The sequence below is a fragment of the Echinops telfairi genome, unplaced genomic scaffold (assembly GCF_000313985.2).
Source record: "Echinops telfairi isolate 266 unplaced genomic scaffold, ASM31398v2 ScPeMD7_9;HRSCAF=40, whole genome shotgun sequence".
NCBI lineage: Eukaryota > Metazoa > Chordata > Mammalia > Afrosoricida > Tenrecidae > Echinops > Echinops telfairi.
Window position 1 is genome coordinate 81,411,688 of NW_022103906.1, and position 20,518 is coordinate 81,432,205.

At 45.8% G+C, this 20,518-nt stretch overlaps 1 non-coding gene across 1 annotated transcript; it reads right to left on the minus strand.

Moving 5' to 3' along the window:
• Nucleotides 1-18,458: 18,458 nt before the first annotated feature.
• LOC115868382 lies at nt 18,459-18,588 on the minus strand. Its single transcript, XR_004045555.1, has one exon. It is a non-coding gene; the product is annotated as a small nucleolar RNA SNORA17 (small nucleolar RNA).
• Between the last annotated feature and the right edge of the window lie 1,930 nt (nt 18,589-20,518).

Genomic DNA, 20,518 nt, shown 5'->3' on the forward strand with positions numbered 1-20,518 from the left:
TATTGGCTGCCTCCTTTCCTACTTCTCCCAGAAAGCAGAAATCATCTGTTTAGCATCTCTTCTATTTGTCTCTCCATCCATCTGTTGATTCTATCAAGTCCACAACACTTATTAAGCATATATTTAGTCGTCTCTGCTAGGTCCTGGGGTCCGTGGTTGTGTGAAGACTCCCCAAGTAACTCAGAATTTGCTTGTGAGCTTAGAAATCGAAAGAAACACAAGATTGGCAACTCGCTGGCTCCCTCCTCCTTCTCCTCATGCATTGAACAAAGCATATGGAAAAGAAGGATCTTGCTGGAGCATTAGTGGTGGTGGCATCAGAGCAGACCCCAGCAGGACAGTGTGGCCAGCAAGACAAGGTTGCGCCACCCCGATGGTGTAGGAGCATAAGAATATATGTGGGCTATACCCAGGGACTTCCAGAGACAATTTAGCTACATGTTAAGGATGGTATGATAATGAAATGTCATCAATGGTAATTGTGTGGCCTTATTTAGAATCAAAGATGGATCATTCTAGGGCACGTTGGTTCTCTGAACACTGGTCTATGAATTTGACAATGATCAGAAAGTGATTATTAAGAGTCCCATGCTTTAAAGAGTCACTTACATTGTGGGACACAGACGAGGATGGAAGCAGGGCCTGGCCTCTGCTTTTGAATGGGAGCACTCGCAGCGATGGAGGACCCTTACCTGTCCCATCCAGGAGAAGGGTAGGAAGCTGTGTGTCGGCGTCAGCATGCCTCGTTCCCATCATGGCAGCTTGGTAAGGTTGGAGCAGAGGAAGATCAAGGCGGGCTAGAAGAGTTCATCCCAGTAGAAAGTAGCCATAATTAATCAATTATGTAATTGAGAAGCACTTAATTATTTCCTGCTTTGTTCCGTTTTCCAACTGTGCACAGATGTCAGACATGTTTTCCCCATGGAGTGAAAGCTCCCTGGGGGCAGGGGCAGGCTCATGCTTGGGTGTCCTCTGGGGCAGAGCCACGCTCCTACATCTGAGGGTGGTGATGAGAGGAAACAGAGGAAACAGAGACTGCAAGGCAATCTCTTGCAGTCACCATTGTACAGCTCTGCTGATGGTTGAGGAACTATAGAACTAAAAAGACAACAACAACAACAACAACCCCAATTAAAACTCACTGCCATTGAGTCCTTTCTGACTCATAGCAACCCCACCGGAGAGGAGAGGGTAGCACATCCCTCGGGCTTTTCTGAAGTTATAAATCTTCATGGAGCAGAAAACCTTGTCTTTCTCTTTGGAATGGCTGGTGCGTTAGAACTACTGACTTTGAGGTTAGCAGCCCAAGTTGTAAGCTACGATGCTGCCAGGGTTCCCTAACTATAGGACTCTACGAAAACTCCATGCCACTGAGTCCATTCTGACTTATAATGATCCTAGAGGACCAAATAGAACTGCCCCTGTGAGTTTCTGAGGTTGTGAATCTTAAATGGAGAAGAAATCCCCATCTTTCTCCCATGTTGCTGCTGGTGTACAACCCACTATACACCACCAGGGGCCTAGAACAGAGCAGCACAAATTAGTGCCCCACTGTGAGGGAGCGCTTAGATGGGTGTGTGGAGTCTGCCAATCGACTTGAGTGGGAAGAATCACATGAGGGAGACGGCTTTGGGAATGCATGGTTATAGCATGGCTCATGACATTTGCACACAGTGTTTGAGAGACCTTTAGTTCTTACCTGAAGACAGCAGAACCATGTGTCACTACCCTGCAATGGGCATGCAGCCTTGCCCATGCTTCTGGAAAGATCCTGCGATGATATTCTGGGCTGATTCTCTGAGAGTCAGCACCAAGGGCTGGAAGGTCAAGCAGAGAATGTCACGAGTACTAGATTAGAGGGCTTGGGCTAGTCCCCTGATTTGGATTCTGGTGTTCAAAAGGGGTTATATTTAGGGATCAAAGGCTGCCTCATTGAGGTCCATCAGGAAACTAAGGGCAATGAAACTAAGGGAATGACCTCCTACAAGGAAATACAAGGGTTCTGGCTTATGGGAAGGGAGACTCCGCTAAGCTTCAACTATATGGCAACCAAATGAATTTGAAGCTTCTTAGAGAGCAGGCTCCCACAGTTAATGCCTACTGGAATCCTGGGCTTTTCTGGGGAATTCCAGACAGGATGACTTCCACGTTCCAGGTTTGTGGGGCTGACGCAAGTCTGGCTCGTTTGCAGAGAACGATGCTGCTGCCTCTCTCTTCGTCAGGTCGCTGGTGTTATTACCTGCATTCACAAATGGGGCAGAACACCCCGAGACTTGCAGACTGATTGCTTTCATTAACTTTAATTGGATTCTCTCGCACTTGGAAAGAGAGGTATAACCAGGGTTTAATTGGAAGACCTTCTCAGACCCGGGGTGACACAGGATTGTAAACATTGAAAGGGCCGCAGCTGTGTTGGTGGGGCATGTCGAACTTCCTTGTGCTGTTTGTAAGAATGGCTCATGGACGTGGGGATGCTTGGTAGCTCTGGGCCTGTCAAATCTGGGGATGGTTTGGATTCCTTATAAAAGAAGTAATGTGAAATTAGATGTGTTCAAGAGAAACTATGGAACGGACCAGACAGACTCTGATTCTGATATGTGCCAAAGGAACCCTACAGACCCCCAAAGATCTTCCATACATGACAATCCAGTTTCAGAGCTGGCTTAGGTCATTGGGTGACACTTTAAAAGTTGAATTCCATTGGGCTCACCCTTTTGTTGACTTTATTGTTTTATAGTGGTAGTATCTTTTCCCCAGACACGGTTCTCTCATTTTTTTCTGTATGACAAATTCTTAGTTGACCTGTCTTGGCCAACAGACCCAGAAGACTTAGCTGCTCTATGCGCTGTGCCCCAACAGAACTAACACTCGTGACCAAAATAATAGAAGGTAGTGAGGAGGAAGATGAGGGGAGGGGGACATCAGTTTAGGGTACTAAATCACAGCTCTAGTACAGTCAGTGCAACTATTTGAGGGAAGAGAAGAACCTTTTCTGAGTGGTTAAATTGGAGCCTTAATGTTTAATATGCATCTATTAGACATTTGAATAAATGGATCGATAACCCTAGGACCTGCTCATCTTTTAATCAGGACTTTGTCATTTAATATCAGCTCCTGGCTGGTGTGGGAGAGTGGTGTTTAGTGGGAGAATTCTCATCTTCCAAGTGGCAGACTCTGTGGCCGGATTTTATTTCTGGCCAATTTGCCTCATGTCCAGCCTCTACCCATCTGTCAGTGATGGCCTGAGTGTGCTGTAAATACTGCATACGTGTCTGTAGAACTTTCAGACTGAGGCAAACTAAGAAGAAAGACCTGGTGATCTAGTTACAAAAAGCAGTCAATACATCCCAATGGATCAAAATAGTCCAATATGCTACTGATCATGGGGATGACACAAGACGGGGAAGCATTTTGTTCAGCTGTGTATGTGGTTGCCATGACTTGGGGGCCAACTCAGTGTCCCTTAACAATAGCAGGTTGGCTTGTCAAGATGGGTACCAGAGAAGCTGGAAGAACTGTAGTTATTAGCCTGCCTTGGGAGAGCCTGCAACAGCAATGAGTGCAAGCAGGTATACTCTCAGCAAGAACAAATTTAGTTGCTTGAATGATTGCCTCAGCTATTGGCTCTTGTCATCCATGCCCAGCGCTGAGTGCCAGGCCCCGCTCACAGAGAACCAGGCAGCATTTACCAACCACACCCTGTCTGCATTCCGAATTCATGCCTCGACTTTCCTCTTTCAGAGTCTCTGCGCAGTCTCCTTCTTCACTCCGAGACGCCAACAACAGACTCCTCAGCGGCATCTTGCCTCCACTTCAGGCAGAGGTGTCCCTGTATTATTGCTAACCCAGTGAAGAGGTTAGAGGGACCACTAAATCATTTCATGCGTTATGTCCTCACTGCTTCTAAGTACAGCAGGTTCTGATCTTCCCACATACCCTTGATTGGATTTGAAGAAATGTCTCCAACACGTTTTCCCACTTACTCCTCCAGGAACCTTGGCTCACCTCCTTGCTCTTGGACTAACTCCTTCACTGACCTGCTGGAGAGTGGCTGGCTGGAGCGGGGCTTGGTGCTCACCTTCCTGAGACGCGGGGTCTCTCCCTCGTGGCAGCGAGTGCTCTTGTGAGTACAAAGTGCATTCACAGGTCATGGAGAGGAAGCTGCTTGCCCCTAAAGAGTGTTCTTTGATTCAGAAAATAATTCTTTAAATTCACGTGGAGAAACAAAACATCACCTCAGAAATCATTTAAAGGGACTTCACTGTTTCATTCGGGCTTGAATTGGTGGCTTAGATGGAGGCACCAAGAGGAGAGGAGGAGCTGAGTCCTGGGCTGAGAGGAGAGTTGGCATCAGTGGCATTGCCAGGCCTTGTGGGAATGGGCCTAGGCTTTCTCCCGGGTCATTTTAGACTCATATGCCAGGCAGCATTCCACCCATGGGGCCTCCGAGAGCCAAGCTGGTCCCCTTGCCCTCTGGTCTAGGAGATTGCAGCTCGATAAGGGTCTATACATTATCATTTTAGTCTGTATTATTCCAAGAAGGAGGCTTGGAGCTCCCTTGGGTTACGGAATGCATGGATTGCTACTCATCCACATGGAGCTCTGTGATAAGTATAAAGAGCCCATGTTGGTCAATGGTTAGGCGCTCAGTTACTCATGGAAAGGTTGGTGGTCCTAACCAACTCATGCTGAGCGGGACCCCAAACTTGGTGATCTGTTCCTGTAAAGATTACAGCCTCGAAAAGTCTGTCGAGCCAGTTCTACTATCTCAGAGAGGATTGCTAGGGCTTAGACTCAACTGGACACCACACAAACACAAGAACAACCCAAGTGTCAATCATCCACCGGTCAGTTCATTTTACTGGGATGGCTTGCAGGTTGCTTGATGCTGAAGGCCATGCCCCCAGTATTTCCAAGAGCAGCAGGGTTACACCTGGTGGGTGGGGGTCAGGGTGTCTCCCAGATTATGAAAGACAAGAAAGGGAGGCCTAGACATCTCCTTCCAAACATAGAAGGAGATACTTGTCTATCCAACAAAACGTCATGCATCACAATAGAATGCTCTCAGGTTCATTGCTTTGGACAGGCCATCTTGGAGGATCAACCCCTGGAGGAGGAGGTGTTAGACAGGGTTCTCTAGAGAAACAAAACCAGAATGCTAATACTTACATATGTATTTATATAGATAGATAGATAACATAAGAAATAAAGTTAATTAAATTATAAAGCAGTGCAAATGGCTCAGTGCAACTCACTCCTGTCAGACATTTGTGAGACACTGGCAGTCCTTCAAATCTTGAGGACCGCCAGGCAGTCCTCTGTAGAGCAATTCAGGCTATTGGGGCACAGACAGCAAACAGCAAGGCAGGTCACCAACAGTCAGCCAGATGACCAGGTCTGACGGTCCCCCGCTCAAGAGACGTACATTCCAAGAGTGTGGTGAAGCAGATCTTGAAGGAACCTCAAATCACAGCAACACAGTCCATGTGTTAGATGTCCCACAGGTAGTGTAGCTTGCAAATTGAGGCACAGAACAAGCAAGGCAACCACACACTGATCTGATGATCAAAGAGCAAGAGACAAGAGAGGCCTTATCTTTCCATCTTTCAATTAATCTCACATGTGTTCATTGGCCACGTTGGCACCATAAACATTAACTACCTCAGAGGATATCATGCTTGGTAAAACAGAGAGCCCACAAGGGCAAGGGAGATCACTGGGGAGGTGAGTTTGCACAATAACTGTAACGATGATCTTGAACCTGCCAGTGATTGTGAGAAGGACAGAGAACTGGGTAATGAGTCATTCTATTCTGATGAGTCAGATCAAGGCAATGGCATCTAATCATGATCATCTATTTATTTACCATAAAGTACGTCCACCACATCTTGAAGAGTTAGTAGGGAAAAAGAACATAAAATATTTATCATTGATAATTTGTATTGTGGTCACATGTTTTGGTGTGTTGGGTTTGGGCTAAATAAATTGTATTAAAATGAATTTCAATTCCATTTTTAAAGCATGGCTACTAGGGGATAGAAACAACACGTGGAATATACTTCTTTTTTCTATATCAAACTGAATTAGTCAAGGTCCTCTGGTGTACAGAGACAATGAAGGGGATGCCAGCAGGTCTTGAGCTGGCATCAATTCCAGAAACATGCTGGAGCCAGGGACCTCAAAGGGAATACAGCACATCTTCTTGGGATAAATATCTATTGGTAACTTGTCCTAAAATCAACTAAGATGAGGTCTCTCTTGGGGTATGAATACCCTTTGAAGAAGCAGGATGAGTAGTATAAGACACAGCATAGATTTTACAACAGATCGTGCCTTCTTGGGCCCCTGTTTGGAGAGGGAAGTGGGTTGGTCTGTGTAGACAGTGCTTCATTCTTTTGGTTGCAGTTGCCAGCTGCCTTGTCTTAGTTAAGTACCCTTAGTTAAGTACTTAGTTAAGTACTCACAAGTACCCATTTCCAAGTTTGTTCTTCAACTCAAGTTGGGTAGATAGAAAGCTGCCATTTAGTCAACCCCAACTCACGACGACCTCCTGGGTCATTGAACAAAGCCTCGCCCATGGTTGAGTGCTTTATTATGACTGGTGGCCTAATCCATATCACCAAGAATTGCTTTCTCCCTCCCCGGCCCTCTACTTCACTAAACATACTGTGGTCTTCCAGTGAGGAATCCCTCCCGATGTCCTGTCCAAAGCAAATGAGTCAGAAAATGTCCTGGAATGATCCAGAAGATTTTCATTCGCTAAATTTTGGAAGTAGTTCACCAGTCCTTTTGCTCTAGTCTGGAAGCTCCATTGAAAGCTGCCCATAATGAGTGACCATGCTAGGATTTGAAATACCGATGGACTAGCTTCCAGCATCCTAACAAAATACAGGTCAACACAGAGCAGTGGTGTCGAGCTGGATAATGACCACAAAGTGGTTCATTGAGATTACTCATTCTATGAAATAAGGGCTATATCAATTATTAGCAATTAACTTCAGCATGAGTGCATAGACGTGATTCTCTACTATACATTCTTGGGTCATGTCTAATTTCCAATTCCCGTTAGGAGTAAAATTGAGGAATCTCTTGGGAACATTTGACTGTGGGAAATCGCTCCCTCTGGGTTCATTCTCGTACTTTCTCTTTTGCTGTTGTGGTTTGCGTTTGTTTGTTTTTGTGTCATGGAAGCATCTTCTCCCGTGTCTTCTGCTGCTTCCTCCCTGTGCTATCTTTGCCCAAAAGGTAATCTTGAGATGTCTTAGTCTCACCGAATGTCATTTCTCAGGGATAAACAGTTTGTGGTGTTTTCATCACCAGCATTTGTGCAGCTGTAGTGATGCTGGATCCTAGTAAAACAAGAGTGAAAGAGTTTTCTTTTTTTCAGTAAGTGATTAGCACAATGTCTCCTGCTGATGTCTGCTGCTTCTGAATTTAGAACTCAGAAATGGTTTGATCCTCTACATTTTCTGGATCCTACTTTGCTGGGCAGACAAAGGAGCTCTATAGCTGCTGTTGATTTGGATAGAAACAGAGTCGTTTTTTCCATTGCAGACACCATGGGCTTAATCACCCTTCCTCCTTTAAGGATGGAATGGAAAAGGCCGTGGTCCCAACCGTATGAAACGAGGGAAATTTTGACAAGCTTTCAGTTAAACCTCTCCTTTCTATGAATAATCTGCAAAACTCTCAAACTCCAAGAATCAAGGCATTGTTTTTTAGTACCATTGTCCTTGACAGAGGTCTAACCTAGCCTGAGTCATTACCACCCTAGTATGAGTTAAACTTATTTTATTTTTCTCCTACTGAAAGGCTGCTTTCAGAGGGCTAGACATTGAACACATGAAGGAGCCCTTGAGATGTAATTCAAAAGAAAAATAACACTAAACCCTAAAACAAGTACAAAAAGATTCAACCAAATTCTCCCTTCCCTAAGTGAAGAAGACTTTGGTGAGTTTTTAAGTCGTTCAAACCTCAGATTCTTTCAGATGTGTATTTGAGTGCTCCGCTCTCGTCGGGGCCCTGGCTCTGGCTCCTGGGTGTGATTCTGTCGGTGTGTGGAGTGAAGACGGGATGAGGCTAAGGGAGAAGAGCACCCAGAGAAAGCCGTGAGAACTTCACAGACATGCCTGCGGGGCCCAAGGCCTCCACACTCCAGAACACCTGACTTGTGTGTTTGCTACTTCCCAGCACGTGGATAAAGGAGGTCCATCTCTTGGTTTGCTCTTTCTCTTTCTAGGTTGTGTTTGGTGTTACTGGTGTTAGGTGTAATCGGCTCAATTGCAACTCAGAGTAGCTCCAGGTGGCCAGGTAGCGTTTGCTGACCTGCAGTTTAAAGGAGCATGTTTCCAACGGAGCCTCTGGGTGGGGGTGGAACTGTCATCCTTAGAGTTGGCAGCCAAGTTTGTCACCAGTGTGCCACCAGGGCTCCTTTGCTTAGGGACCACGTCAAAATATGTTACAAGAAAGACTTCAGGAAATAGCTTTGGCTTGACGTTTAGAATTTAAAGATCATGTCAGGCAATCATCCGAAGGGCTCACCTAATCTGGTTGGCTCCTGAAAGTCTAGATTGCATCTAAAATGTGAAATTCGTCTCCATCTATCTCCCCATTGGGATGAGGATTCTTCTGTAGAATTTTTGATTCGACCCACTTGAAGAATATAGTCAATGTCATTGAATTGTACCTGCAGATTGTTCAGATGGTGTCTCTTTGACAATGGGTTCCTTTACCAAAATAAAACAATGAATACCTGTTATGGAGAGAGCTCTGATAGAGAGGGCAGGACCACCCAGCCCGAGTTGTCATCTACCCTTGTTTTAGAGGGAAGCACAGGAATACAGTCTATGGAGAGGTGGTGGCAGGGCCTTCTCTGAAAGCCGAGGCCTTTCCTCTCGGCCTGTTTCCAAAGCCCCTTGCAGTCTTTCGGGGGATCTTGCACAGCATCGGGCATGTAGTAGGCACCAAGTCTATTTTTGCTAAGTGAATGAATGAATGAATAAGTGAGTGAATCCTTGAGGAGTTCAAGCCATATAGCAACCGTCCCTATCACATATTAAGACAACCAGACCATTTCAGATTCGACTACATTTCTGAAATAATAGTAGATGCCAACTGTTTATTTCCCTATCAAATTTCCAGAATATCATCCTTCATTCTAAAACCCCGGGGCGCATTCAAATAAAATTACAAATAATAAAAATCTTTACAAATCCATAAACCCCCTAAAAATAAAATGGCTATTCTGGTTCATAAAGCTGGAATATAGGCATGATTATAATGCTACAGTACCGCATATGCAATTCTTACGTAAATAATATATAATCACGCTAACAAACGGTGCCATTGAAGCCACTCGTTCCTTTCCTGGAACATCTCTCTTTATAGGCCTGGTGTGGTTGACGGGGGCGAGAATAATGAAGTAGGGGAGAGTCGAGAATTAAGCACAGTGTGTAACTCAGAAAGGCCTGCTCAGCGCATTCACTTAAGAAAATATGCATCTGAAATGAACAAGACAAAGCAGTTCCAGGCTCAGAGGCTCCCCACAAAGAATGACCTGGACTCTGGGTGTCGGTTCCACATCTCCCCTGACGTCTACTCTGTTTCCTGCCTGGGGGATCATAGCCGCTCTCCGTCGAGAACGAACACCTGAGTGGTTTCGCTCTTTGCTGCCTTTTTTTACATCCAGGCCCTATCACTGGGGAGTCCAGAGATGGCACAAATGGTTAATATGAGTGACTACTAACTGGAAGGCTGAGATCAAGCCCACCCAGATGGTTTGCTTCTGAAAAAAAAAATCAGTTATTGAAAACCATATGGTCCATAGTTCTTCTCTAACACACATGGGACCTCCAGGGGTGTGAGTTGACTCAGCATAAACTCATGTTTTTAAAAAGCGTCATGGAAGACTTATTCATTTCCACGCTGTCCCTTCACCCGCACCCCATAGGAGTGCCAGGCTGCAAGGCAAGTCAGCCACACATCTCCTCATCTGCTGACTGCCCACGGATGCTGGTCTTGCCCCCTTTTAGTATAAGTCCTTCCAACGGTCAGAGCAGAACAGGTCCCCGTTTGTCTCTGTATCCAGCCAACTTCCTGACCAGTTCAGGCTAAAGATGCCCTGGTAGCTGAGGAAGACCGTATAGGTCCTCTCAGGGTGGAGCCAGACCTAGCTCCAGCAAGTCTACCCTGGTTGGAGCAGAGGTTCTCCCACTTCAGTATATGTCAGAATTCTGGAATGACTTGCTAGTTAGTGATTTCTCTATTCTTCCTCTACCTTGAAGGCTTCCCATTCAATGGGTCTGGGGATGGTTAATTTGTGTCATTAGAAAGTTTATGGGTGATGCTAGTGAGGGTCACTGGTTTACAGAAAACCCACCTGGGCATGTAAAACATATGTCATGGTTTCAACGTTGCCATGGCTTCTAGTATAAGAATCATAGCTATCTACTATAGTTGTGGCATGTTTTCAGAAGCCACTGTGGTTGAATCAAATCGGACTCATAGCAATTCCATGTGTGTCAGGGTTTTTGAGCTGCTGTGAATTACTTAATATTGTCCTTCTAGACTTTGTAACTCCCACCAAACCACTGGGTGAGACCATGTACATTTGGTGCACTTTCTCTTTTCTTAATGGGTCTGAGCAAGAGAAGGTGGAGGAAGATGCTGATAGATTATGTGATTCAGTTGTGAATTCTTAACAGGATTATTTGAGACTTTTAAAATATGGAACTCTAACCTGGGGATTGGTCAATTTCATCATCTTCTTGTTGCCAAATGTCATTCAGTTCCTAATCAGATCGACCCCATGTACAACAAAACAACAATGTCAGGCCCTGCACCAATCTCACAATTGGTCTATGTTTGAGCCCATTGTTGCAGCCACTGTGTCACTGCATCTTGTTGAAGACATTCCTCTTTGTCTCTGCCCCTCCACTTTACCAAGCACGACGTCCTTCTCCAGGGCCTGGTCTCTCCTGACAACATGTTCAAAGTACGTGACATGAAGTCTTGCCATCCTTTCCTTTAAGGACCATTCTGGTCGTACTTCTTCCAAGACAGATTTGCTTGTTCTTTTGGCAGTTCATGGTACTTTCAATATCCTTCACTCATGTCATAATTCAAATGCATCAGTCCTTCAACTTTCCTTATTCAATGTTCAACTTTCACATGCATACGAGGCAATTGAGGATACTATGACTTAGGTCCAGTGCACCTTCGTCCTTAAAGTAATCTTGCTTTTCAACACATCAAAGAGGTCCTGTGCATCGGATTGACCCAACACGACACATCATGTGACCTCTTGACTGCTGCTTCCTTGAGCATTGATTGTGGATCTCAGCAAGACAAGACAAAATTCTCGACAACTCTGACTGTTTCTTTATTTATCATGATGATACCTATTGGCCCATTTGTGAGGATTTGGGGCTTCTTGACAGTGAGTTGTCATCCACACTGGAGCCTGTAATCCTGGAGCTTCATCAGCAAGTGCTTCAAGTCCTCACTTTCAGCAAGCAAGGCTGTGTCATCTGAAATCACAGGTGGTTAATCAGCCCCCCTCCAACTCTTCTTCCTACAACCCGCTTCTCTAATCATTTCTTCACCCCACAGATTGAATAACTAGGGTGAAGGGATACAACCCTGGCACACACTCTTCCCGATTTTAAACCATGCAGTGTTTCCTTGTTCTATGTGCACAACTGCCTCACAAGTTCTGTATCTTACTGAGTAGAAAATGAACCATCCCAGAAGAAGAAGGGGGGATCTCATGACCAGCAAGAGAGAAGAACCAGGAGTGGAGTGCATCCTTTGAACTCTGAGATTCCCACACATTGAACTACCTCAATTTGGGAGACAGCTATGGCCCCAGAGGAGGAGGAGGAGGAGCAGCAGCAGCAGCAGCAGCAGCAGCAGCAGGACCAAGAGGAGGAGGAGGAGGAGACAGAGCACTGGGTTTTCTGGTAAAGCTAAGTGCCTTTAGGCAGAAGGCTCAGTTGTAGAGGGGCGTGCCTCCAGACATTTAATTGGGGTAGCTAGGATCGCTGTCCCATAGAGCTGGAGTTGAGTGCCATTGGACAGAGCTTGTGACAGAGTGGTATGCCCTTTAGACATTTTTCAGCAACTCCAATAGAACTTTGTAACACTGCTTGAGCAGGGGGCTGACCCTCAGGTGTGTGATTGAGAGAAGCCCAAGGCCAGAGAGAGATTTGCCTCCCGCCCTGGCTGGGGAGAATCTGTCCTGACTGAAGAACTATTCTGAGTGTTTTGGATTCTGATTTGTAGCCTGTTAGCTTCTATAACAAACCTCATAACAATAAGTTTTCTGAGCTCTGTAATGAATGACAAGCCCAGCAGAGAAGTAGAGTGCCCTGGGAGGGGTAGCTGGAGTCAGAGTTGGGAGACAAAGTTTGAGTGAGGAGGCATTTTTGATGTCTGTCTCAGGCATTGACCTTGGCTGATGAATTTGATTCTTTTCCTGCTTTGTGAAATCAGAGGAGGTCAGATGTAGCCCCTGTGCCATGTTTGGAGTTTTCCACGAAGGCGCTTTTGCGAAGTTGATCACTCTCTCCACAGCACCAAACTCATGGTTGTCACATCTATTCTGACTCATAGGGACCCCATAGAACAGGGTAGAACTGCCCCCGGGGATTTCCGATACTGTAACTCTTTATGGGACTAAAAGGCCTCATCTTTCTCTCATGGAGTAGCATGTGGTTTTGAACTGCAGATCTTGCAGTTAGCAGCCAATCTCCACGTGTCCCGTTCCTCACACCCCAAGTACTTCATGTAGTGCCTTCGTGTTTACAGAATGCTTCTCCCAGACATGCTCACAACCCTCTCAGGTGGCACACGGGGCAAGTGTGGAGTCCAGTCTGTTGTGCAGAGAAGGTGAGTGAGGGGCTGGGGGCTCCCATCTCAGAAGCAGCAGAGCAGAGCATTCAGTCCAGCCTCGCCCGGCAGCCTCCCTACCCCCTCCACTGCGGCTCTCTCACTGGGAGGGTTTGTCTTTTCAAGGAGCTCTTTATCCCGTGACGCAGGCTAAGGAACAAAATGTTCAATGACCTCCGGGAGGCCTGATTGTTCCTCAAGTCCTGCTGAATCCGTCCGGGCAGGCTCTTCCCATTGATCGATCAAGCACACTCTCACACTGCAAAGGAAACCAGACAGCCATTTGCAAGATGAAGCACCCTTAAATTTGGGCCCATCGTCTGGGCTGCTAGCTGCCGCTTCATTGTCAGAAGAGATGAGGCTTATCGAGTAGTGCAATTGCTCACTCGGCCCCATCCCCATCCTCTGACCGGTGACATCTCCTGACCTCACGTTCCGGAAGGCCAACGACTGCCACTCAAATCACTCATGTGAGTCAAGCTGCAGAACATTTGTCCTCCACGTGCGCACTGCGCAGAGCCACATTCAAGAAGAGCAAGTGACCTTGATCTCTAGGTGCCTGATGTAACAGAAAGGCCCCTGGATGTCAGCACAGTGCTAACCTGCTGTCTGTTTCCATCAGAACATCGCATCCTGTCCTCAAACAAAACTCTTCCTTTCTGACTATTGTTCATTAAAGCCTGCATCCTTTTTGTTGCTGTTGGTAGTCAGGGAATCTATGTGTGACAGATTTCTCGGAACCATGAGGACAGAGGCCCCCTATTTGGGTGGATTATTGCCTAGGGAGCCCTCGATTAGAGCTCGCTCCGCCGTTTCCTCCGCCTGCTTCTTTATAAACAGGCCGAGGTGCCCGTGAAGCCTCTGGGTCACAGGCAGCCGACTAAGTCTTCAGCTCCTGAAGCAACACTTAGGGAGGAGCGAGGCGCTGAGATCTGTGCTTTATTTCATGGTTCTACATTGTCTGGTTTGAAAAAGAAGAGCCTCCCAGAGACATCTGTATTTTCAGCAATGCTTTTCAGAGTTTGGGGTGGGGAAATCTAATCAGAAGCTTCCTTGTGAAGATGCTTTGGCCTGAAAATAATTTGAAATGCATGAGCCCTATCTGAGACCTGCCATTGGAGGGACGTGGCCATTGTTTCCTCGGCATTGATCATAGTGGGGACTCAGTGGCGCTTGGATGACCGTAGTCACACTGTCCAATTCTGCCTTTCATGGTGCAGTGGATGCTGCGCTGTCCCACCTTCGGGGATGTCTTCTGCAGGGCATACTTATCCTTGGGGCTCTGCGGGAAGCGGAGGATCCTTTCAGGGACGGGCCTGCCTCCAGGATCACATTACACAGGGTGGACAATTGATGACCTTGTGGTTGCCGCTGTCCTGCAGAGGTGGAGCCCGGGGTTAGTCACAGCTTGGTAATTGGCCCTGATGCTGAGATGTTCATCCCAAGCAAATGCAAGGCACCAGGGGGTCGTTACAGATCAATGCAGGGGCACTGAATACACAGGGCCTGGAAAAAAAAATACCCAAATCAAAAATGGATTTGTGTTTAGCGTGCATTGTATATCCTGGTTTGGTTATGAATAATTTAGCCTTCCCTAGGCTGAATAGACTATATTTAGCAAGCCTATTTTGCTTATAATACGTCCTATCCTTTTATGAAGAAGCATAAAGCATAAGAGAGCTGCTCAGAGTTAGGGGTGACTTCATTTTGTGGGAGTGGGATGGTCTTCACTCGCAGTCCCATGTGTGTGGCGGACAGGTGGGACGGCCAAGGGCAGAGGTGCTCAGGGCACACAGCATGGCCATTCTCTCCGGGCCCTGGTGGTTCGGTTCCCATCTGTGTCAGCCGGCTAGCTCTGAGTGGTGGTGTGAGGTCTTACTTACCTCTCACGTTATCTGTGATCCCTGTAGGAAAAGGCAGACACACTCAAATGAGGTAACTTGGTGGGGCTTTAATAGGCTCTGCAGTGAAGGGAAGCCGGGTGAGATGATGCGGAATTGCAGGGAGCAGCAGCAGGACTCCTCACCAGGAAAAGCAGAGGCAGGGAGCAGTTCTCTGAACCCAGAAAGGCTATGTGGACTGGTTGCCTAATGGAAGATTGGGCTTTGGTTTTGCTCACAGGCAGCCCATGGTGAACCCACAGGAAGGGGTCCAGGAGGGTAAGGACATTAATGACACTCGCCTCCCTCTCCTCATTGCCTGTGGGTGCTCTGGAGAGCCCTTGCTGTAACCACATAGGCCAGCCTCCCATGGAGTAAAGACGGAGAGTGGCTATGCAGGGCTAATCTGAAGGCCCCCACTGCAACCCCAATGCTTTTTTAATTCACATTTCCCAGATCGTTGCCCCACTGAGGATGGCACTGCACTAGCTGGCAATGTTGTTAAATGCTATTGGAGTGACTCCAACTCAGGGTGACCCCACCAACAATGGAATAAACACTTCTTGGTTTTAGGCCATCTTTAAGATTGCTTATGGATTAGACCATAGTTCTCCACAAGGTTTTTTATTGGCTGTTTTTTTTTTTTTGGTAAATATATCACCAGGCCTTGAAGATCAAGATAGACTCAGGGCCAAAAAAAAGCATTGTTTCTAGAAGGCCCCTATTGATTTACAGCATACCATCTTGGGATAGTAGCTTCCTCATTAGTCAGTAGGTTGGCGTGGTCTGTTCCAGGGCTGGCACATAGGATATGCTTTATGGCCATGGTAGTGATTTGGGAGGTGGGTAGTGGTGCAAGTGAACCTGGGTGGTGCAAACAATTATGAGATTTGGCTGCTAACTGACAGTTCAGAGGTGTGAGTCCACTCAGAGGTGCCGTGGAAGAAAGTCCTGGGTATCCTTTTGAAAAAAGAGGAGGTACTAAAAACCGCGTGGAGCAGAGTTCTGTTTGGAGGCATCAGTTAGGCTTGATCTGGCAAGAGCAGTGGTACAGCATGGAAAGGCTTAGTGAGATACAAGCCAGGGGAGTGCTCCACTGGGGAGGGGGGGTGCTTTGCCATGTGGAACTACTCTCGATGGTGGTAGAAAGAATCCCAGGGAGGATGGCTATGGAAGATGGGAGTCACTGGTCTTGTCTTGGGGCCCACTGAGGTCTTCCACAGTCACTCGGTCCCCCCAGTGCCTGCCAAGGATCTCTGGGGAATTCATTCCCAAGTCAGCTTTTCAGAATTTTGAACAGAGTTTCCTGGAAATAGAAAGGTTATGAAAACTGATTAAGATTCTTGACCACGCTACAGAAAAATCTATTTACATGCTGGATGGTAAGCACCGGATTCTGGTTAAATTATTTTCTGCTCTTTTCAATATATTTGCAATGTTTCATATTTAAAAATAAAATAAATTAAAAATTCAATTTCATATCTAACATTCTGACCTCCACCTGTCCTAGGAAGGAGGAGAGTCCATGGAGAAGATGAGGGAGGACGTTATAAAATTCGGAAAAGAAACTTTTCCTCTTATTCTTTGGGGGCCAAACTTCGAACTAGAGAAGAGAGATCTTCTAGCTCCCTCCCGGTGTCTTTCCACAGCCTCACTCAGCTCCTGATCCCCTCCTACCTGAACTCATTCGATTTGACCCCTGGCCCTGCAGGCACCCTTTGAACACAGTCCTTTCATACTCTACCCATTTCATGTGACAGTCTTGGGAAGTTGTTTGAAACTCCCTTTTCTCTCTTTGTGCTTAATGAACTATTTAAAACGTAGTGGCTTAAAACAACAACCATATTATTTGCTTGAGCTTCTGTGCGTCAAGAATTTGGATCTATCCTCTTATTTCCTTTTATTTTCCTCCTGCCCCACCCTTCATTTGGCTCTCAGTTGTTCCTCTCAGCTACATTGCAATTGATCAAACATCACCAGGCACTCTATACCTATCTTGCTGTGGATTCTAGATCCCTTGATGTTTTCTTGTCCCTGAGTTTGTGGGCTCACCGCTCTCTTCCCTCCACCTCCTCGTCTCCTAGGTGCCCCCACCCTTCCTTCCTCCCCGCAACCGCCAGTCCTGTTGTTTACTCCTTGGGATTGTTTATCCTGCCTATCTTATATAGATAGACATATGAAAAAAAGAAGTTAAAAGAAAAAAAGCAAAGGGAAGAGCCTATTCATAGTTCCAAGTCTATCTGCTGACCTCTGTGAATGTTCTCCAAGCTGGTCAGGTGAGGTGCCAAGTACTGCCCCAGTGTCAGAAGCCTATTTGGGGATTTCTGAGGGACTTAATGGCTTTGCTTCCATTGCTGACCTGTTATGGTCACTTTGTTATTCACCCCACTGTCGTGGGGTGGTCAGACTGGACAGCTTCACAGACTGTGTCTCCAGTGTCGTCCTCTGTAGTGCTGTGGCCAGTGAGAGGACAACATGTCTCAAGGTGGGGCCAGCCCTATGGTCCTCTGTATTGGCTGCTCTGAGCAGGAAAGAACTCGGAGGTAAAAGCTAGCTATAGAGGTATAAATATAGATAGGTTTGTATGTAAATATATTAATATATAAAGATCGGGAAATTGGCTTATGTATATATATTTATATGTTAAAGCACTAAGGCAGCAAATGGACTTTGAGCCTCTACTTGTCTTCCGTTAATGCAATAACACTTTGTTCTAATAACCTGGCACTCTTTAATACTCACCTGCCTGCATGATCACTGAAGACAAAATGGGTACATATAGCGTGGAAGCTATAAGGCCCACATGGAAGAAACACACGAGTTGTTGACAGAATCAGGTAGTCAGGCATCGGATGACTCAAAACAAACAATCGCATCAATGTGAACCAGGGGGGTTGGAGTGGAGACCCAAAACCCATCTGTAGACAATTGGACATCCCCTCACAGAAGGGAAATATGGAAGGGATGACTCATCCAGGGTGCTGTACAGCACTGATGGGCGAACACAGAACATTCCTCTAGTTCTTTAATGCTTCCTCCCCACACTATCATGACCCCAGTTTGACCTCACAAATCCAGCTAGACTGGTGTATATACATTGGCACACAGAATCCAGGATAGTTAAACCCCACAGAAACAGTAATGGGAGTAATGATTCCATGAGGGTACAGGAAGGGGAGGGGTTGGGGAAGGGTTGCTGATAGCAACAATGGCTGTATAACCCCCTTTTGAGGGGGATGAATAACAGAGCTGTGGGCGAAGGGATATATTGGAAAGTGTGAGATATGAATATATGTATGTATATATAATTTATTAAGGGTTCATGAGGGTGGTAGATTGGAGGAGAGAGGGAATAAAGAGTAGCAGATATCAAGGGATTCAAGTAGAAAAAAAATATTTTGAAAATGATGATGGCAGCATCTGTACAAGTTTCCTTGATATAATTGATTTATGGATTGTTATAATATCCGTAAGAGCCCCCAATAAATTGATCAATTAAAAAAAAAGAATTTGGAATCTAGCCTAGTAAGGAGAAGTGGCATTCTGTGTATTTTCCACACTGTGTCAGCTTTGACTAAGGGGGCTCACATGGCTGGGGCTGACCAGGGTGGCTCAACTGCGTGCTACATATTTATCGTACATACTCTTTTATAAGCCAAGTTTTTCAGCACTTTTTTTTTTTCCAATAGGACTGTGGGGCTAGCAGTCAGTCAGGTGGTTCACGTCAGACCCCTGAGCCTAGACATAGCCCCTCTTCTCTTTGCCCTCTAATGACACAGCTGTGGCAGGGTGGCCACGCTGCAATGCTTCTAGGGGCAGTGGGTTTTCAGCACATTTTTAATGCAGTTTCTGTGGTAAAATTAGGTGCCTCTGCTGATATTCGGGTTGGCTTATACTCGAGTCTATGTGGTACATACTTACACTTGGCTCTGGCTGCCGCCCCTGGATTCTCTGGCTCTCCAACAGCTGGCCTCTTCACAGGGCTAGCTTAGGCTTCCTCACTGCATGGTGGTCTTGGGCTCGTTCCACTTCCTATATGCTGTCTGACTTCTGCCCGAGGGGGTGGAGGCTGCTGGCTCCTCCTTTAAAGACTAGGTCAGTGAGTGGCATGGAGTGAGCGGCCCTTGTCACATTCCATACTGATCAAGGCAAGTCACAAGGCCAGAGAAAGAGAGGAAAATGGACATTTGAAAGGTATCATGAGATCTTAAAGGGCTTTTTAAAAAATATGTGCAAAGATTCCATTATCTTTTAATTCAATTTTTTCATGAACTTAAAAAAAAAGTTTTATTGGCATATAATTCACATATAGTACAATTAAAATGTTCAGTTATATTAAGATGTGTGCAATCATCGCCACAATCAATTTTAGAATATTTTAAGCCAATGCTTATTTTTGTTAGCTCCATCGTGTGTGTGTGTGTGTGTGTGTGTATTAAACGAGAGAAGTAATTGACGGTGGTCATCTTTGAAGACAACTTTTTACAGAAGGGAATTAGGGTGATTTAAATGATAAACTAGATGTTAATGATCAGTATCCTTATTTGATATTTTAAAAATGGCCATACATATTTTGGTGCTTCTTTGATAGAAAGGTGGCACCTTCTCTTTGGCTCTGGGTTGGCAAGTAGCTGCTTTAATTCACTGGAGGTGTTTCCAGGTGACTACCAAGGCCTGATGAACGAGGCATACAGCTTCTGCCTGGTTTTGTTGGGACGTCCAACCTGGAGGAAGCGAGGTGCTATGTAAGCCTATCTACTAAAGGTACCAGGCTAGAAGCATTACCTGCTATCTGGCATATTCAGCCCAGTTGAATATTCAGAAGATGCAACCTCCATTGATACCTCTCTTTAACCACTTGGAAGTTCCCAAATAGGAAATTCCAGACAAGCTTTGCCCAGAATTCTTTTACTGCAAAATGGTGAATGAAATAAAGCCTATTTAATGCAGAATAAAATTTGGAGTGCTTTTTAATGCATCAATATACCAGAATACCTCATAACATCCCCTGTAGGTATTGCAACTCAAGCAGCATCCATGAGAGGAATCTAAATTTAGCAGAATTTGAAATAAGAATTTGGGGAATGAGGGTGGGGTGGGGAATATTTGAGGTGGATGATAATACAAAGCAGTCATATTTGATTTGACTAGGAGTCTGGCGCCCTTAAGTAATTCTTGCTTTTCATAACTCCTTTCTTCCTCCAGTTAGGAAACCACAGATTACCACAACCTACACACACACACAAGCCACTTCCCTCTCTGAACTCTTGCAACCCTGTAGGTGGAAACAGAGATATAAATACTCACTTGAGTTTCACTGCGGTCTGGATGAGGTACCATTCAAGAATTCCTCAACCCCGTTGCCTGGCCTATACGTGGCTAATAATTTACTGACTGCGATTCTGAAAACACACTCATTTAACAAATATTTCTTGTGAAACTGGTATCTGAAATCTGGGAGTTCTTGGGATCAGAGTTGACCGTATCTGAATTGTGTGGTTATTTTATATCCAGTGTCTTGGGTTCCTGGGACTGCCATCGTAATGTGTCACAAAGTAGGTGGCTGTTAAAAAAGTGAATGGATGGCCCCTTAGTTCTGGAGGCTGAAGCCCGAGGTCAGGGTCTCGGCAGGTCCCAATTCTCTTGGAAGACCCTAAAGCAGTGTCCTCAACCTTTCTAGTGCCGTGACCCTTTAATGCAGTTCCTCATGTTGTGGTAACCACCGCCCCCCCCCCCCCCCCCCCCCCCCC